This window comes from Pleurodeles waltl, chromosome 2_2 (genome assembly GCF_031143425.1).
Source record: "Pleurodeles waltl isolate 20211129_DDA chromosome 2_2, aPleWal1.hap1.20221129, whole genome shotgun sequence".
Lineage (NCBI taxonomy): Eukaryota > Metazoa > Chordata > Amphibia > Caudata > Salamandridae > Pleurodeles > Pleurodeles waltl.
In genome coordinates this window covers 1,089,045,886-1,089,066,646 of record NC_090439.1, presented here as the reverse complement: position 1 = coordinate 1,089,066,646, position 20,761 = coordinate 1,089,045,886, and positions in this window count along the sequence as shown.

Below are 20,761 nucleotides of genomic sequence, written 5' to 3'. Positions count from 1 at the left end.
GGAGCACTCGGGTGTAGTAACAACATTCAGTTTAGGGAAAGTATGCCAGCAATGGTTAAAAAGTTCCTCACTAGATGCTGTTAAAGAACACCCCAGTCTCATGTCTACCGATATAGATTTGCAGAATTTCCTGTTGGGCCCCAGAAGGCAACGTAGAAAGTGCTTCTTATATGCAGTATTTAATTAAATTTGGAAAGTTTCCCAAAAAGAAGCTGCTGCCCGGTTAAGGCAAATAGATCAGGAAAACTTACAGAAAGCATTAGCTGTTGTAGATAATGGGATTAACACCTTGTCTGACCGCATGTACACTTTAAACAACATTGTTTCTTCTGTAATAGACATAGTGCAGAGTGACATGTCATCCTTACAAGATGGACAGAGCCAGCTAAGGTCCATTATGCAGTTAGGTTGGTCTCTACAAATTTTCAACATTTAATTTAATGAACAACAAATAATGGCTAAGAAGGAAGCGACTTCGGTCATGCTAAAAATCAAGAATTAGGAACGGTGCCTTTTACTGTGGCTAAACTACCATCTGCTGAATGGTTAATATATATGGGGCCAGATGTAGCAAAGGATTTGCGCGTCGCAAACAGCGAAAATCGCCGTTTGCGAGGCGCAAAAGCCTCTTTGCTATTCAGAAATGCATATTGCGAGTCGGGACCGACTCGCAATATGCAATTCAGAATCGCAAATAGGAAGGGGTGTTCCCTTCCTATTTGCGATTCGGAGTGGAATACAATTCCATTTGCGACCGCATATGCGTTTGCAAATGGATTCGCAGTTACCATCCACTTCAAGTGGATGGTAACCCACTCGCAAATTGTGAATGGACCCACAAATATTTTTTCAGGGTTGGGAGTGGTCCAAGGGACCACTCCCTACCCTGAAAAAATACCGAAACTAAAGTTTTTTTTTTTTTTTTAAGTGCAGCTCGTTTTCCTTTAAGGAAAACGGGCTACACTTAAAAAAAAAAAAAACTGCTTTATTGAAAGCAGTCACGAACATGGAGGTCTGCTGACGACAGCAGGCCTCCATGTTTGCGAGTGCCTATACTCGCTATGGGGCCGCAATTTGCGACCCACCTCATGAATATTCATGAGGTGGGTCATTGCGACCCCATAGCGAGTTGCAGTCGGTGTCTGAGACACCGTACTGCATACCAATTTGCGACTTGCAAATTGCGAGTCGCAGGGACTCGCAATTTGCAAGTCGCAAATTGGCGTTTTGCTACATCTGGCCCATGGTTATTAATGTGCCTTTTTCAACACTTCAATTCACATCCTGCTTGAAAGCACATTCCAGTAGGCAGATAGGAAAGGCTGGGAGATAGTTACATACAAATGTGTGGGAGCTTCCCCTTTCATAAAAAACATTTCAATGGCATGAAAGAGGTCTTTCTCAGCTGCAGTGAATGTGAGACTTCTGTGAGCCATTCAATGGTGTGTAAGCAGCTGTCCTTGCACAGGGCATGTATCAGTTTGGCAATTAACTTAGCTTGCTATCTGAAGGGAGTTCCAGTCCCTTTGAATAGACAAACATTCCAGGTGCTCTTGAATGGAAGCTATGTGCTCCTTAACAGTGGGGGCTGTTGTGGAATGTGAGTCGGAATAGCTTATGTCACTTTGGTCTCCCAAATTGTCACCTGTTGTCAGATTGTCCCTTGAAAGTAGCAGATATTTGGCCTCTAATTGCACCTTCAAATGTGAATTTTGACAAGTCTGCAGGCAAGACCTATGGGCTTCAAGTTGTGAGGTCATCTGCAGAAACACAGTCCCTTTTAAGTACAAACTTTCTGAGACACTTTGGTGAAATTGTGGGACGAATATTTAACACATCCAGTACTTCTGGGATTGCACATTTCTTTAAGGTTGTTGGTTCTGGCTTCGTTCACACCTTTTGCTCTATATTTGGCTTAACACCTTCAACTATACGCTTGACATTTGTGAGTATTTTCAAGGTATTTCAGATTACTTTGGTTATAATAGGTGGCATCTTGTTGTTGATTTTTTTTATTCGCAGTTGCTGTCCCTTCACAACAAGGAGGAGTGAAAGCGCTTCCACCATCGCAACTGTGTCATGAACACATGATAAAGTATTTCAGAGCACCACTCCTGGAGGAACTGGAGTGCAACTGGTCTCTGTCATTTAGACCCATTTCGGGTTGTGTGCAGCCCGTGTTTCTATGCCTTTGGTGGCTTGTCGGATGTGCACTAAAAGTTTGTCTTTCTACGTTGTGCTTACTTTCATTGGACACTGATCTGTTGATGTTCTCACAAAGGGCTCATTATCAGAAGTGCGTGGAGGGTGTGTTTGCTACGGGAAGCTGTTTATGAGTTGCCCTTCGTGGATCATGCAGCTCTTAACTCAATATGGGGCACAACAAGGCATGCTGCTGCCTCAGCTTGAGTTCCGGCTTCGGAACATGAGTTTTACTTTGTTTTTCTTGGCAACTATTTGGCTACCTTACCACCTGCCGAAGTGGAACATTTCCTGGCTTCAATTGTCCCGTATATCATTAGCGATTTTAAAAATGACACTGACTTTTAAAAATTCTGTTCTATTGGCACCACTGCTGATGTTTTAAATTGCCCTTTTTAATATTTAACATATTAACGTGCCTTTTAACTTGTCATTATTGACATATATATATATATATATGTCCTAATTATAGCTTTTTAGTGCTTTTATGTTTTTAATGTTAGGCTTTTACCACTTTTGAAACAGCAAGGGGAGGGTGTTGTATAGCTATTGTAGCCGTGTTTTCGCAACTAGGCCTGCCGTTTGTGCACTTTAGCCCAGTTACATTTTATTCAGCTTCTTTTTATTTTTCGAGCATAGGCCACATTTGCAGTCATGTTTTGTTTTCTTTATCTAATTCCCCACAATTCAGGTGATTCTGCCACCTGAATCCAATAGCCTTATTAGGATAATGAGAGCCTATGCAACAACAACTCTGGCCATCACCTGATCTACTAGGAGGATAACATCTTTTACAGTGAGCCTACGGCTCCTATGCCCAGGTCACCCAGAGTGCTATTGGTCCACTAATGCTATCAGTTCTTTATTCTGTAGTTGGCTCATAACATACCTTTGGCACAACACCTAATGCAGGGCAAGACATATGACAGTCAGGCTATCTAATTTGATTGTCACCACATAAAGCAGAAGGTAACTTCTTTCTCTTTTTCCTGCATGCCTTGTCAGGCCAGTGGCAAGTCAGGAGGAAAGTGCAAGGCTCCCCTCCAGACCTTCCCTGTGGTAGAATATTCTTTAAAATGGTAGATATGGGCGTTGTCAGGCCCCTGGACCTTAAAGCAGCCTCTGGTAACAATATTACTCCAGTGGTTGATGACCATGCCACCCAGTATCCTGAGGCTATTTCTCTGAGAATGACAGCCGAGCCTGTATTTGCCAGGAACCTGCTGGGTATCTTTACTTGAGTAGGGTTCCCTAGACAGTTAGTTTTGAACAGGAAGCAACCTAAATGTCTGCATACATGAAGTCCACGTGGTATGAGTGTGAGATGTCTTTTAAGTTTTTTGTGCCTTATCAATCCTAAACCAATGGGTTTGTCGAGAGAATCAACAAGAAGACCCAGAAGAACATGCTTATGAGCCCGAAGGACCGCCTTGAAACATAAGTAAGGCATCTCACTGCCATGTCTGCTGTTGCCATGGAGATAGAATCCATAAAAAGCAGTGGGTTTCAGAAATGTGAGCTTTAGTTTGGGTACCCTGCTAAAGAACAAACCTTCAAAGAAACCTGCAAAAGATGTGTTGAACAATGTGAATGTCCAATGTATGACGAATGGCACTAAGAATTTGAGGACATTCAGGAAACAATCAAACAATGGAGGTTTTTGACTTCCACAGAAGTCACTGCATTTAAAGATAGCTTGTACCAGGGTGACGCTGTAAATCTATCAGCGTGCAAAGTGATCTTAGCCGCTAAGAAGATCTTGGAACCAAAACCAACAGATTCAGCAGGAGCTCTGCACCCGTATGTGACTTGTAGAGATTCTCATTGGTCACAGCCTTGGACTTTAAGCGGCTGGATGATTTTGCCTTTCATTGCAGACAATTATGGCCAGATGTGCAGTGCACTTTTTGTGCTTGCAAGCAATTTTAAACTTTAAAATGGATTCAAAATGTATGGGAAATCAATATTTGGTGGGGGAATGTTGTAGGCAGCTCTCCAAAGAGACAATCTCATCAATGTGTCTGAATGGTTATGACCAAATAGCTGCCTTAAACCATTGAAATGTTACTGGCTCATAAGGCCCCCATTCATTCATGAAAGGGAAAGGAGTCTCCTTGGGACCAATTCCCCTTTGTGAATGTTAAAACAATGTTAAAAATAGCTTGTTGAGAGGAGGCAGTGGTCAGGGGACTACTGTCCACTCCTAAAATCCTTTGCCAAGTGTAAAGCCTTTTGTAAACACAGCCCCATGTTTTAAAGAAAAACAACCTATATTAAAATAATATTTAAAAAAGTTATCACAGACGTGGTGAAATGCTGATCTAAGGAGCACATCCTACCTATGATGGCCACCAATCATACTGAGTCACAATTTTTGGCTGTTAGAATTGTTTTTTGGGGGGTTGAGGGGAGTGTGAATCCTTCTCAAGCTACAACCACAGTGCCTGTTAGGGTGAACTAGAAAAAGTCACTAAATTAACCTGTGCTTAACCATCTGAAAGCTTGGCACAAAAGTAATCAGGCTTAACTTAGAGGCAATGTGTAATGTATTTAAGCAGCACTTAAAAAGTAATAAAATGATAACACACCACAACAATTCAGGCAATTAGAGTATAATGTAATAAATTATTTAATACCAAAATGATAAAAATCTAATCATTAGAATCAGAGGTATGAATTTTTAATTGTTTAGTAAAAACTAGCACCTAAAAGATCAAAGAGCCAACAACAGACATCTAGTCACATGAGACCGTGGCAAAGTAGAAAGTTATGGCTGGTTTTGATACATCACGTGGATTGGGCTTGGAATCCACATACCTGCAAACTTAGAACATTTGTTGTAGAAAAATGTCAGAAAAGTTGAATGGGACATGGCCGACAGTGGTGTTGGAGGAGGTGGCATCCTCGTCGGAGAGCCACCTTATTCTATGTTTGGACTTCTCTGTTTTGGTAGTTGAAAATCTTCAGTGTGATGAATCTGCAGGCTATAGCCGACACAGGCTCCACAAGGCCAAATACTCCTTCTGCCAGGACCCACTGAATAGGATTTGCTGTTGCGGAGAAGAACATAGCATGAGCTACCATGAAGTCAGACCGCCCACAATGCAACTTGAGTGGATTGGCAAGAAGATAGGTCACTCAGGATATTTATTGGCTGAAATGTTTCCCATAAGTCCCAAATGTTGTTTGGCCACATTTAGCACCACCTCCAAGGGGTCTAGGATGAGGTGGGCACCACTTGGAGGGTAGGGCTCGCGTCAAGCAGATTCCAAGTGCAGGGAAGTTGTTGGAGCTTTTTGTGTCCTTGTAGCTCAGAACAGGAGAGCGGACAACTAGCTCTGGAGTCACTCTGGCAGTCCTGGGTTCAAGTAGCAAGACAGTCCACCAGCAGGAGGGCAGTGTTCTGTAGTGCAGGGAGGCCTTCTGAGTGTCCTCTGCAGGTCCAGGATTGAACTGAAGAGTGGGTCTGAGCGTCCTATATATAAATACCTGGTTTGAGGTGGAAGAAATGTCTGGAGTCATCTCCCACAGATATTTCAGGAATTTCTTTCCTCTCTGCCTAGGCTCTAAGGAGTCGGGGTGACAAACGTCTAGGGTAAAGTGCTTTGTGAGTGTGTGGAGGCAGCTCCTTTGAAATGTAAGTAGGGCAGGAAACAGCTCTTTCCCACACATCCTGGCAGGAGAGCCCATCCTGCTAACACCTAGTTCTCCCTTTGTCTCACTGTCTGGGAGGAATACAAAAGGTTAAGTGCCATGCTAATCACAGTCATTTGATCCAGGGCACAGGGTGCAGGCAGCAAGTGGTTAGGACAAACAACTTTCTAAAAGTGGCATTATCAGAATTGTGATTTAAAATCTAACTTTATCATTAAAAGGGTGTTACAAATGGGGTCTTTGGTTGGCAGTCAGATTACCACCGTCCAAGCAAGGACCCTCACTATAGTCAGGGTAAACGAGAATCACCTTCAGCTAACACCCGCTCACCCCCTTGGTAGCTTGGCACGAGCAGACAGGCTTAACTTCAGAGTCTAGGTGTAAAGTATTTGTACCAACACATACAGTAACTTAATGAAAACACTACAAAATTACACAACACAAGTTTAGAAAAATAGGAAATATTTATCTGAACAAAACAGGACCAAAACGACAAAAATCCAACATACACAAGTCAAGTTATTAATTTTAAAAGCAAAAGAGTCTTAAATCCTTTACTGAACAGTAAAAACAATGTTATTGTTGAAAAGTACCTGGGTAGCATCCGAATAGCACGCACTGGCGCAAGCAAGATCGTGCGTCATTTCTCCTTCTCCGGTTGGGTCAGCGGTTTTCCTCCCTGCAGGGGAGTGATGCGTCAACCCGGGCAGCACTCTGGTCCAAGCAGGCGTTGCGTTGTTTTTCTGCACCCAACAAGGTTTGCGTCAAAAATCCTGCCGCACGGTATCAGCAAAACGCGCAATGTGGGTTGCGACGTTATCAGTCTCTGTCAGCAGGTATTGCGTGTCGTTCTTCCAGCTAAGTGTGGCGATTTTCCATCCGCGATGCTGGTGGAGTGTCGATTTCTGTTGCGAAGCCGGCGGAGCGTTGTTTTTCAGCCGCGTCTCAGAAGGTGTGTCGATGATTTCCCTGCACGGCGGTCTGTGCATGGATTTTCAGTCTTGGGCTGCCAGCTTCACCTTCCAAGGCCCCAGGAACTGGATAAGGCACCATTTGGCAAGGCAGGAGTCTCAGCAGGGAGTCCAGGTGCTGGCAGGAGAAATCTTTGTTGTCCCTGCGACTTCAACAACATAAGGCAAGCTCAGGGCAAGCCCGTGGAGATTTCTTCACCTGCAGGAAGGCACATAAAGTCCAATCTTTGTCCCCTTGCACAGGTAGAAACAGCAACTGCAGGATAGCTCCACAAAGCACAGTCTCAGGCAGGGCAGCACTTTTCCTCAGCTCTTCAGCTCTTCTCCAGGCAGAGGTTCCTCTTAATGTCCAGAAGTGATCTAAAGTCTGTGGTTTTGGGTGCTCATACCCATTTCGGCCTTTGAAGTAGGCTTACTTCAAAGGAAAGTCTCACTTGTCTGTGAAATGCTGCCTTGCCCAGGCCAGGTCCCAGACACACACCAGGGGGTTGGAGACTGCATTGTGTGAGGGCAGGCACAGCCCTTTCAGGTGTAAGTGACCACTCCTCCCCTGCCTCCTAGATGGCTCATCAGGATATGCAGGCTATACCCCAGCTCCCTTTGTGTCACTGTCTAGAGAGAGGTGCAAACAGCCCAACTGTCAAACTGACCCAGACAGGGAATCCACAAACAGGCAGAGTTGCAGAATGGTTTAAGCAAGAAAATGGCCACTTTCTAAAAGTGGTGTTTACAAACACACAATCTTACAACCAACTTTACTAAAAGATGTACTTTTAAATTGTGAGCTAAGACACCCCCAAACTCCACATGTCTATCTGCTCCCAAAGGGAATCTACGCTTTAATCATTTTTAAAGGTAGCCCCATGTTAACCTATGAGAGAGATAGGCCTTGCAACAGTGAAAAACAAACTTAGCAGTATTTCACTGTCAGGACATATAAACTACATTAGTATATGTCCCACCTTAAACATACACTGCACCCTGCCCATGGGGCTACCTAGGGCCTACCTTAGGGGTGTCTTGCATGTAAGAAAAGGGAAGGTTAAGGCCTGGCAAGTGGGTACACTTGCCAAGTCGAATTGGCAACTTAAAACTGCACACACAGACACTGCAGTGCCAGGTCTCGAGCCATGTTTACAGAGCTTCTAATGTGGGTGTCACAACCAGTGCTGCAGGCCCACTAGTAGCATTTGATTTATAGGCCCTGGGCACCTCTAGTGCACTGTACTAGGGACTTTCCAGTAAATCAAATATGCCAATCATAGAAAGCCAATTACATACACATTTTGGCCCATATTTATACTCCGTTTGCGCCGAATTAGCGTCGTTTTTTTCGACGCAAATTTGGCGCAAAACTAACGCCATATTTATACTTTGGCGTTAGACGCGTCTAGCGCCAAAGTATGGGCAAATAGCGTCATTTTTTTGCGTGAACGCCTTCCTTGCGTTAATGAGATGCAAGGAAGGCGTTCCCGTCTAAAAAAATGACGGCGACGCAAATGCGTCGTATTTATACTCCCGGGCAAAAATCACGCCCGGGAGTGGTCGGGTCAAAAAACCCCACATTTGCGTCACTTTTTAACGCCTGGGTCAGGGTAGGCGTTAAGGGGCCTGTGGGCTCAAAATGAGCCCAGAGGTGCCCTCCCATGCCCCCAGGGACCCCCCCTGCCACCCTTGCCCACCCCAGGAGGACACCCAAGGATGGAGGGACCCATCCCAGGGACATTCAGGTAAGTTCAGGTAAGTATAATTTTTTATTTTTTTTAATTTTTTTTGGTGGCATAGGGGGCCTTATTTGTGCCCCCGTACATGCCACTATGCCCTGGGCATGGCCATTGGGCAAGGGGGCATGACTCCTGTCTTTACTAAGACAGGAGTCATTTAAATGGCGTCTGGGCGTCGAAAAAAATGGCGCAAATCGGGTTGAGGCGATTTTTTTGCCTCAACCTGACTTGCCCCATTTTAAGACGCCCTAACGCCATTTTCCCCCTACGCCGGCGCTGCCTGGTCTACGTGGTTTTTTTCCACGCACACCAGGCAGCGCCGGTCTGCTAGCGCCGGCTAACGCCATTCCATAAATACGGCGCCCGCATGGCGCTTCAGAATGGCGTTAGACGGCGCTAAATGTTTTGACGCTAAACTGCGTTAGCGCAGTTTAGCGTCAAAAAGTATAAATATGGGCCTTTATACAGGAGCACTTGTACTTTAGCAGTGGATAGCAGTGGTAAAGTGACCAGAGTAACAGAAACAGCAAAAACAGAGTTCAGCACACATCAACAACCTGGGAAACAAAGGAAATACGTTAGGGGAGACCACACCAAGGATGAAAAGTCTAACAAGGGGATTTTAAATCACAATTCTTTAGCAAATAAACATGTTATTTCCATCTGTCTTCAAACAAAAGTCAGCACTTAATAATGGTAATAAGGTAACCCAATGTTATCCTACGGGAAAGGTAGCCTCATAGTAGTAAAAAACTAATGTAGGAGTTTTTCACCACCAGGACAGGTGAAACTTAAAATACATGGCCAATCGTTTAAGTACAATGCACTCTGCCCTATTCACTGCTTCGACTCTACCTTTGGCGTGACTTATATGATTAAAGGTTTATTTTGCCAGGTCAAATTGGCAGTATGTAATGTCAGGCTTGAGACCTATTTAAAGGGCTGCTTAAGTGGGTGGCACAATAAGTGTTGCACGCCCACTAAAAGCATTTAATTGCCGCCCTGGGTACATGTTGTACCACTTTATTAAGAACGTATAAGTAAATAAAATGTGCCAATCAGGTGTATGCCAATTTTACCATTTTTTAAGGAGGGAGTAGAAGCACTTAATGCTGGTTGGAAGTGATAAATTGCAGAGAGTCCTAAAGCCAACAAAAAAGAATTTCAGAAAACAGGAAGGGAGTAGGGAAAAAGTTTGAGAGAAGACCACCATAAGGCTGGCGGGTCTAACAGTGATCTACTTCATGAATACTGATGAGGTAGGTCAGGTTGTGGCCCATTAAGATTCACAATGTAGTGAATCTGCATATTAATGTGTTTGTCAGTTTGCAAATTCCACATTAGTCTAAAAAATATACTCTCAATTTGCAAACAGTTTTTTCCAACTGTGTTTCATACATCTGGTCCTAAGTCTGAAGGTGAAAACGTTGACTGGGATGACCCACTTAGTGTACCTGACCTCCCCTACATCAAGGTCAGACTGAAAACATGGCTCTGTCCCGGTCCACTATGAACAGCTACTGTTGATTGGCACGTAACGTTTATCCCTGCTCCCATTAAACGGTGGACCCCATCCATGAGGCACTCCAACTCCTCCGACATGAAGGCTGGGGCTCTTTCCCCTGTTGCACGAGCCATAGCAGGTTCAAGACACAGGTCACAGCAGCACACGCAGTGGCAATGTCGTCCTGTGGAAAGTCAGGAATCAAGTGAAGTGGCAGAGAGAAAATGGCGGTCATGTCCGCGGCGGTGAACACCATCACCGCCGGCATTGATCATCACTGGTTCCCATTCTCCATAGGGGCCATGTTAGCCAATGAGGAATTGCACGGTGGTGCAGACCACCTCCCACTATGACGTGAATGCCAGCGGAGTGAGGTCAGTTCCATCTGTCCATGAATACAGGACAGGCAGGTGCCATTTTCTAACGCTGGTACACGTGTACAGATTGATAAGTGCGTCATTGTAGTCAAATGTACTTACCTACACAATTCCAAACACACAAGCATGCTCTGTGTACACTGCTGTAGTGTGTTCATGGTTCCTGTTGTCACTCCTTTCTTACATTTGAGTCCCTTAGGTACCAACCACTGTAGAGGAATAGGAGGAGGCACACACCAGTGTACAGACCCCTTGTGGACCTGGCTACACTGGAGGACCGGCACATCATACTCAACTATCGCCTGGACAGGGCCACAATCACAAAGCTGTGTGAACAATTGGAGCCTGATCTGCTACCTGCTATCCGTAGCACCACAGCAACCCCCCCCTCTTGTGCAAGTAATCTCAGTGCTCCATTTCCTGGCACCTGCTCTTTCAGGTGACAGTGGGTTTGGCTGCAGGGATGTCACAGCCAGTGTTCTCTATTGTGCTTGCAAGGGTTTTGTCTGCCTTGCTCAAGCACATGTACAGCTACATCGCATTCCCCCAGGTAGATGATTTACTCACTGTGAAGGCTGGATTCTATGCAATGGGACATATACCACATGTTATATGGGCCATAAACGGGACCCATTTTACCTTAGTTCCCCCCTGGGCCAATGAACAAGTCTACAGGAATCGGAAAAGTTTCCACTCACTCAATGTCCAGATGGTGTGCCTTGCTGACCAGTACATCTCCCACATCACTGCCAAGTATCCAGGGTTGGTGCATGATGCCTTTGTCCTGAGGAATAGCAGTATCCCTCAGCTGATGGCACAACTACAGAGGCACAGAGTGTAGCTAATAGGTGAGCCTGAGTCCAGACCCAATGTATGTAAGTGTATGCCTTCAGGAGTCATAGCCCATGCCATTGCGCAGGGCTAATTTGTGTCCCTCACTTCTTGCAGGTGATTCTGGCTACCCAAACCTGTCATGGCTGATGACCCCTGTTAGGAATCCGAGAACAGGGGTTGAAAATAGGTGCAATGATGCTCATGGGCGTACCAGGAGGATTGTAGAAAGGACCTTTGGGCTCCTGAAGGCTAGGTTCCGGTGCCTCCATCTGACAGGTGGATCCCTATGCTAATCCCCTGAGAAGGTCTACAGAATCGTTGTTGTGTGCTGCATGTTGCAAAATTTGACCCTCAGATGGCATGTACCCTATCTGCAGGAGGAGGTGGGTGACAATACAGCTGTGGCAGCAGTGGACACTGAGGACTGTGAGGAGGAGGACGAGGAGAAGGATATGGACAAGTCACATTTGATCCTGCAGTACATCCAATGGCACCCAAGTAAAACTGTTGAACTAAACATTTCTACATTTTAGTGTTGTACTGTGTGACTACAGCACAATGCAAGTCATTCCCTTTGCGTCCCACCTGACTGTTCCCTATGCCTTCCCTTATTGCAGATATTGGTGTTGTTCCAACAGTATACGGCTGTGATGTTTACAGACTGCTGAGACACATTTGTTGGATGGATCAACATGTTACTGGACATTCACACAGGATCATGCAGTTCATTACAGTTCAATACATTGTACATTACCTGTAGATAACGCACTATTACTCAAGTTGTGTCCAAAGGTGTTTATTGAAAATTGTTATCCAATGGGAAGTGCAATAGAGTGGGGTGATGGTTGGGAATAGTCCAGTGTAGTTGGCCATTCTGTTTGTAGCACAGGTCCAGTGTACAGGGACCATAGGAAGAGGAGCAAAGGCAGTTCAAAGTGGACAAGGTGACCCAGTGGAACACAAGGGGGACATTCAGGAGGGGGTCATTTCCTGGCAGTGGTCTTTGTCTTGGCAACTGTCTCTGGTGTCTGTCTGGGTCACAGGTACAGATTGCGGGGTGGTTCTGTTAGGGTTTGTACACAGCAAAGAGCATGTCCCCTCTCACTGCACTAGTGGGTTCTGTAATAGCTCCCTTTTAAACTTACTATTGAAAGCCTTTCTTGTTATCTCACCTTCCCCCCCCTAGGCTTCTGTGTATGTTGTTTAATATGCTGTTTTGTTTACACATTGGGCCTTGCTTTTACCAAGGCTTCTTTAAAATACTCCTCCCTAGGCCATGTGTTAATCCAACTCATTTGCATAATAACTGAAACTCTGCACACCTTTCAAGAACATGTGCAGCATGTGAGGACCACACCCAGCTCTTCAAACCACACCCAGCTCTGCACACCTTCCAAGAACATGTGCAGCATGTGAGGACCACACCCAGCCCTTCAAACCACACCCAGCCCTGTCTATAAAAGGCATCCCCCGAGCCTCACCCAGTGCTTGTGCTCATCTACCTCCTGCTTACCTGAGAACAGATCCCTCGGCGCTGGCACTCCTGCTCTTTCATTGACTTCAGTGGGCACAGCTTCTGGCTCTTCCTTCTTCCGGTTTCCGGTTCCTCCTTGCTTCAGCCTCTCTCCTATGAGTAACCTGCAAAAGAGAAAGAAGACAAGGTTAGACTGATCAGTATCTCTTGCCAGCAACAAGTAAGTGCAAAACCTTTTATTACCTGAAAGAACTTTGACAACAATTTCTGGATTCCTGTATAGACAATTTGAAACGAAATACCTTCCACGAACATTGTGATTCAAACTCTTTGTTACAAGACTATTTTGCAGAACTTTGTGAAGCAAACATTGTTTTTTCTCATGGAACTTTTAAGAATCGAACAGTGGAAACCATTAACAGCAAGGCAAACAGTAAATCGAGGACTTGCACAAATTACATGCTGTATTTTGATGTAAAAGTACAGTATTTGTTTTATAAAAGATTCTGGAAATATGGGAAAAGTGAGTCTGCTATTGGGAATTTAGGCTTTAGTTATATTATGATGAATGTTTGATATTGGTAATTCTGATAACGGTATTTGTTTAATGTTTTAGAAGCTTTACAGTAATAGAAAACACATCCCAGAGCAGTAACACATTCCAAACCTGGAAACTAGAGACCAGGATACAAGAGGTACTTTTAGAAGAGAATTTCTAATAAATAAAGGGATAGTCAGGAACCCATTTAGGAATAGGTTGCACTTATCTGTTCTTTGTTTATGTTTCATTAGGCACCAGTTTCTACAGAAGTCAGAAAGGGCCGCAGATTTGTGCAGCACTTCAACAGTGGAAACGCAAGAACGGTGTTGTCTCTTTTTTTTTATTTTATCCACTTCCCCCCTTCCCTTGAGCTTCTGTTCTTAGTGCACTGTTTTAAAAACTAGAGTGCTGGAACAAGCAGTTTCAGGGTGGGGTCGGATTGTCTTCAACCTCCATCAGAACTGAACAAGAACTCAGGTGAGCTGGGCTTTGACAGAAGCACAAGCCTTAAAAAATTTCAGTTCTGGTGGACGTTGAATACCGGGGAAGAAATAGAGGGCATTGACGTCACAGATATGGCGCAGGCCCTAAATGAGGACTTGGCTCATAATGAATCAGTGTCTGGCATCTTGCAACATATGCAAGAGGAAATAGAGAGATTAAAGATGGAGAATACCTCTTTAAAACAGGATTTAAGCAGGTATAAATTTAGGGGATCTCAGTGGAACACAGCTTCTACGCCTTTGTTTAAAAACCTCCTCAGAGACAGGGGCGCCATCAAAACATACAACTTTGCCTTCCCCAGTTGAGGTTACTGTTAATGTTCCTAATGTTGTGCCCTTAGCAGCACCTGAACGTTTTCATGGAGATAGTAACAAATTCCATGTTTTTATCAATCAATGTCAATTACACTTCATTTGTAAGCCACAACAGTTCCCTACTGATGATACGAAAGTGGCATTCGTCTTGTCTTATTTGGGTGGCACAGCAGCCAATTGGTCAATTCCTTTCGTGGATAGAGATGATCCCATCCTCCATAATTGGAATCAATTTAAACGTACCATGACCAGCCTTTTTGCAAAACACACTTTCATGCAGGCAAGTGATAATGAGCTTTTAAATCTTAAACAAGGTAACAAGGATTTATTGACCTATCTCACTAGTTTTAATCGTTTACTCACCGAGACACAGTGGCCAGAAGAAAAGCGTGTCTCCCTTTTTTATAAAGGTTTGAGAGACGAGTTAAAAGACGCGCTGGCTCATATCGTTGATTTGCCAAAAGACTATTCGGACTTTGTAGATTTAGTTGTGAAATTAGAACATAGACTAGGAGAAAGAAAGGGAGATAAATACAAACTGGAATCACGGTTAACTTTTATTAGACACAAGAAGAAAGACACAGATAATAAACTCCCTGAACCAGAGCCTATGCAAATAGGGACACTCAGAGATCCACTCACATCAGAGGAAAAAGAAAGAAGGAGAAAATTTCGATTATGTTTATATTGTGGCAGGGCAGGTCACTTTCCCAGAGGATGTCCAGTAAAGCCTAAAACTCCACGAAAGGGTGCTGTTTCCTCCACCTCCTCAACTGAATCGGGAAACGATTAAGCTCGACAAGGGGAGAGGTTACTTGTTCGAGAAAACATCTTAATCAAACCTCTAATGCTGCAGCCTTCAGGGTACCGCACATACCTAGACATTTCATAATTCAGGTCGTTTTAATTGTTACTACCCAAGTAAGGCATTCTCTCCCTGTCCTACTGGACTCAGGCACAACAGGAAATTTTGTAGATAATAAGTTAGCTGAAATCTTAGGACTTCCTATGTGCCTAAAGCCTTGTCCAGAAGCAGTATGTGCAGTGGATGGGTCAGAATTGACCTCTGGATTAATCACAAAACAAACAAGTCCACTTGTTATGGTCTGTCAGAACGGGCACACAGAGGTGATTAGCTTTGATCTGATAGATACTCCTAATTTTGGTTTGATTCTCGGGGTACCCTGGTTAACAACTCATAACCCAAAAATTGATTGGGTGAATAGAACGGTTACTTTGGATTCCTCTTTCTGTAGAACCAATTGCTATCAAGAAGCAGGTACAGAACAGAGCACAGTATTACACTGTGCTAGTGTTACACAAGATGAATCAAGTCTCCCTCCTGAATATTCTGACTTTAAAGACGTCTTTGATCCAGTAAAGGCTAGTGTGCTGCCCCCACATCGGTCTTATGACTGCCGTATAGATCTTATCCCAGGGGCCCCTTTACCTAATAACAGAGTATATGCTTTGACTGACGAAGAAACCAAATACTTAAGAACCTACCTAGATGACCTACTACAGTCTGGGTTCATCCGTCATTCCACATCTCGGGTGTCATCTCCACTCTTTTTTATCCCGAAGCCGGATAAATCCCTGCGCGCATGTATCGATTATAGAGGACTAAATAAGGCTACAATAAAGAATAAATATCCTCTTCCACTAATACCTGTGTTGTTGGATCAATTAAGACATTCTACTGTATACACTAAACTAGATCTGCGGGGAGCTTACCACCTGGTCCGAGTAAAAGAGGGGGATGAGTGGAAGACAGCTTTCAAGACAAAGTTTGGTTTATTTGAGTACACAGTAATGCCCTTTGGGTTATGTAATGCCCCTGCGGCCTTTCAGTTCTTTATAAATGAGGTCCTACACAAATTCCTGGACGTTTGTGTCATAGTATACATAGACGACATCCTCATTTACTCTAAGAACTCAGAAGAACATACCCAACATGTTCGTGCAGTATTATCAAAGTTAAAAGAAAATCATCTTTTTGCTAAGTTAGAAAAGTGTACTTTTAATGTCAACAAGGTGGACTTTTTAGGATATTGCCTGTCACCTCAAGGAATAACTATGGATGTAAAGAAAATCAGTGCTATTGCTGATTGGCCAGAACCATCCTCTGTAAAAGATATTCAGAAATTTCTGGGTTTCGCCAATTTTTATAGGAGGTTTATTGCACATTTTGCAGACATTGCGGCCCCAATAACTACCTTGTTGCGGAAAGGGCAACGATTTCTTTGGACTGATGAGGCGGCACACGCCTTTCAACTCCTAAAACAAAAGTTCACTTCAGCCCCAATTCTGAAACATCCTGATCCTGACTTGCCCTTTTTTGTTGAAGCGGATGCTTCACAAGTAGCTTTAGGAGGAGTTCTCTCTCAACGAGATGCAGTAGATGGCCAGTTACATCCTATAGCCTTCTATTCAAAAAAGTTATTGCCAGCTGAACAAAATTACACTGTGGCTGAAAGGGAACTACTAGCTATCAAAGTAGCCTTTTCAGAATGGAGGCACCATTTAATGGGAGCCAAGTACCCAGTTACAATCTTTTCTGACCATAAGAACCTACAGTTTTTTGGATCACTTAAAGCACTAACACCACGTCAGATGCGCTGGTTAATTTTTTTTAGCACATTTGACTTTGTTATAACCTATAGACCAGGTGCACAACAAATTCAATCTGATGTGTTATCTAGATACGGACATACCTCAGACATGAAACAAGATAAAATAGGAGAACCCATTATTCCTCCCCAAAAGTTGTTGGCACCAGTACAACAGAAGGATTTCATCACAGATCTATATAATGCACACATGCAAATAGCACCTCAGGATTGGTTAAAGGATTCCCATAACACAATACAACGAGGTTTATTGTATCACGACAACATGCTGTTAGTGCCCACCTCTGAATTACAAACACAGGTGATAATTTGGCATCACGCCTCACCGTTGGCAGGTCATCCTGGTTGGGTAAAAACCCTGGAAAATGTGCAAAAACACTTTTGGTGGGACACTATAAGAAAGGACATTAAGCAATTTGTCACTACCTGTCCAATTTGTGCAAGACATAAATCTTCTCATAAGGCTCCTGACGGCTTGTTAATACCAATGCCAACACCCAAACAACCTTGGCACACTGTGAGCGTAGACTTTATTGTAGGTTTACCACCTGTAAAATCCTTCACAACAGTGTTGGTTATAGTGGATTTTTTATCTAAAATGGCACATTTTGTACCATTACGGAAATTACCCACGGCGGCAGAATTTGCCGATATTTTTATAAGGGAAATTGTGCGTTTACATGGTTTGCCAAGCAAAGTGGTGTCAGACCGAGGGAGCCAGTTCAACTCCAGATTTTTGAAAAAATTATGTGAAAAACTGAAAATAGATGTGGCCTTATCCACTGCTTTCCACCCAGAGACAGATGGACAGACTGAACGACTGAACCAAACCTTACTTCAAACGCTACGTTGTTTATTGGCTGATTATTCTAGTGAATGGTTGGAAGCTCTCCCTGTAGCAGAGTTTGTTTATAATAATACTGAGCATTCAGCTCTACTTTGCTCACCATTCTATTTCTTGCAGGGGTATCATCCAAGAGCTATACCCATTTTGTTAGAAGATTCCCTGTTGCCTACAGTAACGGATAGACTAACGAGGTTAGGTGACATACAAGACAAAGCCAGGAAACATTTATTAAAGTACAAGGAAAGCATGAAAAGACAAGCAGACAAACACAGGTCTGAGGCCCCAATGTATAAAATTGGTGACAAGGTATGGCTCTCCACAAAGAACCTAAACATAGAGGGATCCCGAAAGCTGCAACCACGTTTCATTGGACCCTTCAGTATAACTGCCCTAGTAAACCCGGTAACAGTAAAATTAGATTTACCAAAAGAATATCCAGTACATACTACATTCCATGTGTCCTTGCTTAAGCCGTACAACTCAAAAACCCGACCTGAACCACCACCTCCACCCATACCAATTAAGGGAAATCTGGAATATGAAGTGAAAAGCATAAAAGACTCAAAAAGAATTAGTGGACGTCTGTTTTATTTAGTAGAATGGAAAGGATATGATGAATCTGAGAATTCATGGGAACCAGCATCATATGTACATGCCCCACAGCTGATTAGACGGTTTTATTTAAAAAATCCAGGAAAACCCCGTCCTGTAGGAGGGCCTTTGAGGGGGGCAACTGTTAGGGTTTGTACACAGCAAAGAGCATGTCCCCTCTCACTGCACTAGTGGGTTCTGTAATAGCTCCCTTTTAAACTTACTATTGAAAGCCTTTCTTGTTATCTCACCTTCCCCCCCCTAGGCTTCTGTGTATGTTGTTTAATATGCTGTTTTGTTTACACATTGGGCCTTGCTTTTACCAAGGCTTCTTTAAAATACTCCTCCCTAGGCCATGTGTTAATCCAACTCATTTGCATAATAACTGAAACTCTGCACACCTTTCAAGAACATGTGCAGCATGTGAGGACCACACCCAGCTCTTCAAACCACACCCAGCTCTGCACACCTTCCAAGAACATGTGCAGCATGTGAGGACCACACCCAGCCCTTCAAACCACACCCAGCCCTGTCTATAAAAGGCATCCCCCGAGCCTCACCCAGTGCTTGTGCTCGTCTACCTCCCGCTTACCTGAGAACAGATCCCTCGGCGCTGGCACTCCTGCTCTTTCATTGACTTCAGTGGGCACAGCTTCTGGCTCTTCCTTCTTCCGGTTTCCGGTTCCTCCTTGGTACAGCCTCTCTCCTATGAGTAACCTGCAAAAGAGAAAGAAGACAAGGTTAGACTGATCAGTATCTCTTGCCAGCAACAAGTAAGTGCAAAACCTTTTATTACCTGAAAGAACTTTGACAACAATTTCTGGATTCCTGTATAGACAATTTGAAACGAAATACCTTCCACGAACATTGTGATTCAAACTCTTTGTTACAAGACTATTTTGCAGAACTTTGTGAAGCAAACATTGTTTTTTCTCATGGAACTTTTAAGAATCGAACAGTTGAAACCATTAACAGCAAGGCAAACAGTAAATCAAGGACTTGCACAAATTACATGCTGTATTTTGATGTAAAAGTACAGTATTTGTTTTATAAAAGATTCTGGAAATATGGGAAAAGTGAGTCTGCTATTGGGAATTTAGGCTTTAGTTATATTATGATGAATGTTTGATATTGGTAATTCTGATAACGGTATTTGTTTAATGTTTTAGAAGCTTTACAGTAATAGAAAACACATCCCAGAGCAGTAACACATTCCAAACCTGGAAACTAGAGACCAGGATACAAGAGGTACTTTTAGAAGAGAATTTCTAATAAATAAAGGGATAGTCAGGAACCCATTTAGGAATAGGTTGCACTTATCTGTTCTTTGTTTATGTTTCATTAGGCACCAGTTTCTACAGAAGTCAGAAAGGGCCGCAGATTTGTGCAGCACTTCAACAGTGGAAACGCAAGAACGGTGTTGTCTCTTTTTTTTTATTTTATCCACTTCCCCCCTTCCCTTGAGCTTCTGTTCTTAGTGCACTGTTTTAAAAACTAGTGTGCTGGAACAAGCAGTTTCAGGGTGGGGTCGGATTGTCTTCAACCTCCATCAGAACTGAACAAGAACTCAGGTGAGCTGGGCTTTGACAGGTTCACCTTCTGCAGGGGGATGGGTGCTGGTGGCATGTGGGTCCTCTGGCAGGGCCTCTTGTCCACTAGCTGCAGCAGATGAGGAGGGCTGGTCATAGGCTGGCTGGTAGAAGGGGCCCACTGGTGTGATGTGTAGTCCCTCATGATGTTGGCCATGTCACCCAGCACCCCTTCAATGGAGACCATGGTGGTCTTCAGGGCCTGCAATTCTTTCTTGATCTCCGGGTGGTGTCCCTTCTGCAGCCACTGGTTCTCCTGCATGATGTCTATCACCTGACCCATCTTGTCCTGGGATTGCTGGTAAGCCCCCAGGACATTAGTGAGTGCCTTCTGGACAGTCGGTTACCTTGGCCTGTCCTCCCCCTGGTGCACAGCTGTCCTCCAACTGTTCCTCGCCCCCTGTGTCCCCTGAATGGTGTGCCCACTGCCACTGACCCCAGGTGCTCCTATTGTCTTGCCAGTGAGGTGTGGACTGGGGTCCCTGTACAGTGGGCACACTGATGATTGATGTTTCCCCGAGAGAGAGGTCTGGGGGCTGCTGTGGTATTGGATACTGAGGGGGGGCACTCTGTGGTGTAGTGGATGCGGGTTGGGGTTGCCAACTGACCAGTGGTCCCTGATGGGCTAGGGAGATCATCCAGATCCAGAACTCCAGAGTTGCTGTGATCACTGGGGGCATCTCCTGTTGGGGGACTGGGTAGCCGCGGCGCCTCCTCGCTGCTGAGATTGGCTGGGACACCTATGGGGATGTAAGTGGTGTATTATGCTACATGTCTGTGACCTTTTCTGTATCCCTAGCTTCCCCTATTTTATTGTTGTTGCCCATGAAACCTTTGTTTGTGTATTGTGGGATTGTTAGTTCTCCATGCTGTGCATGCATTGGTGGTGGGTGTACATGCAGAGCTGGAAGGGATGTGAATGCAGTGGGTATGGCATACAGGGCTTGGCATTACGTTTTGTTAATTGTGGTGGTGCACGGTGTGGGGTGGAGTGTGATGATGGGT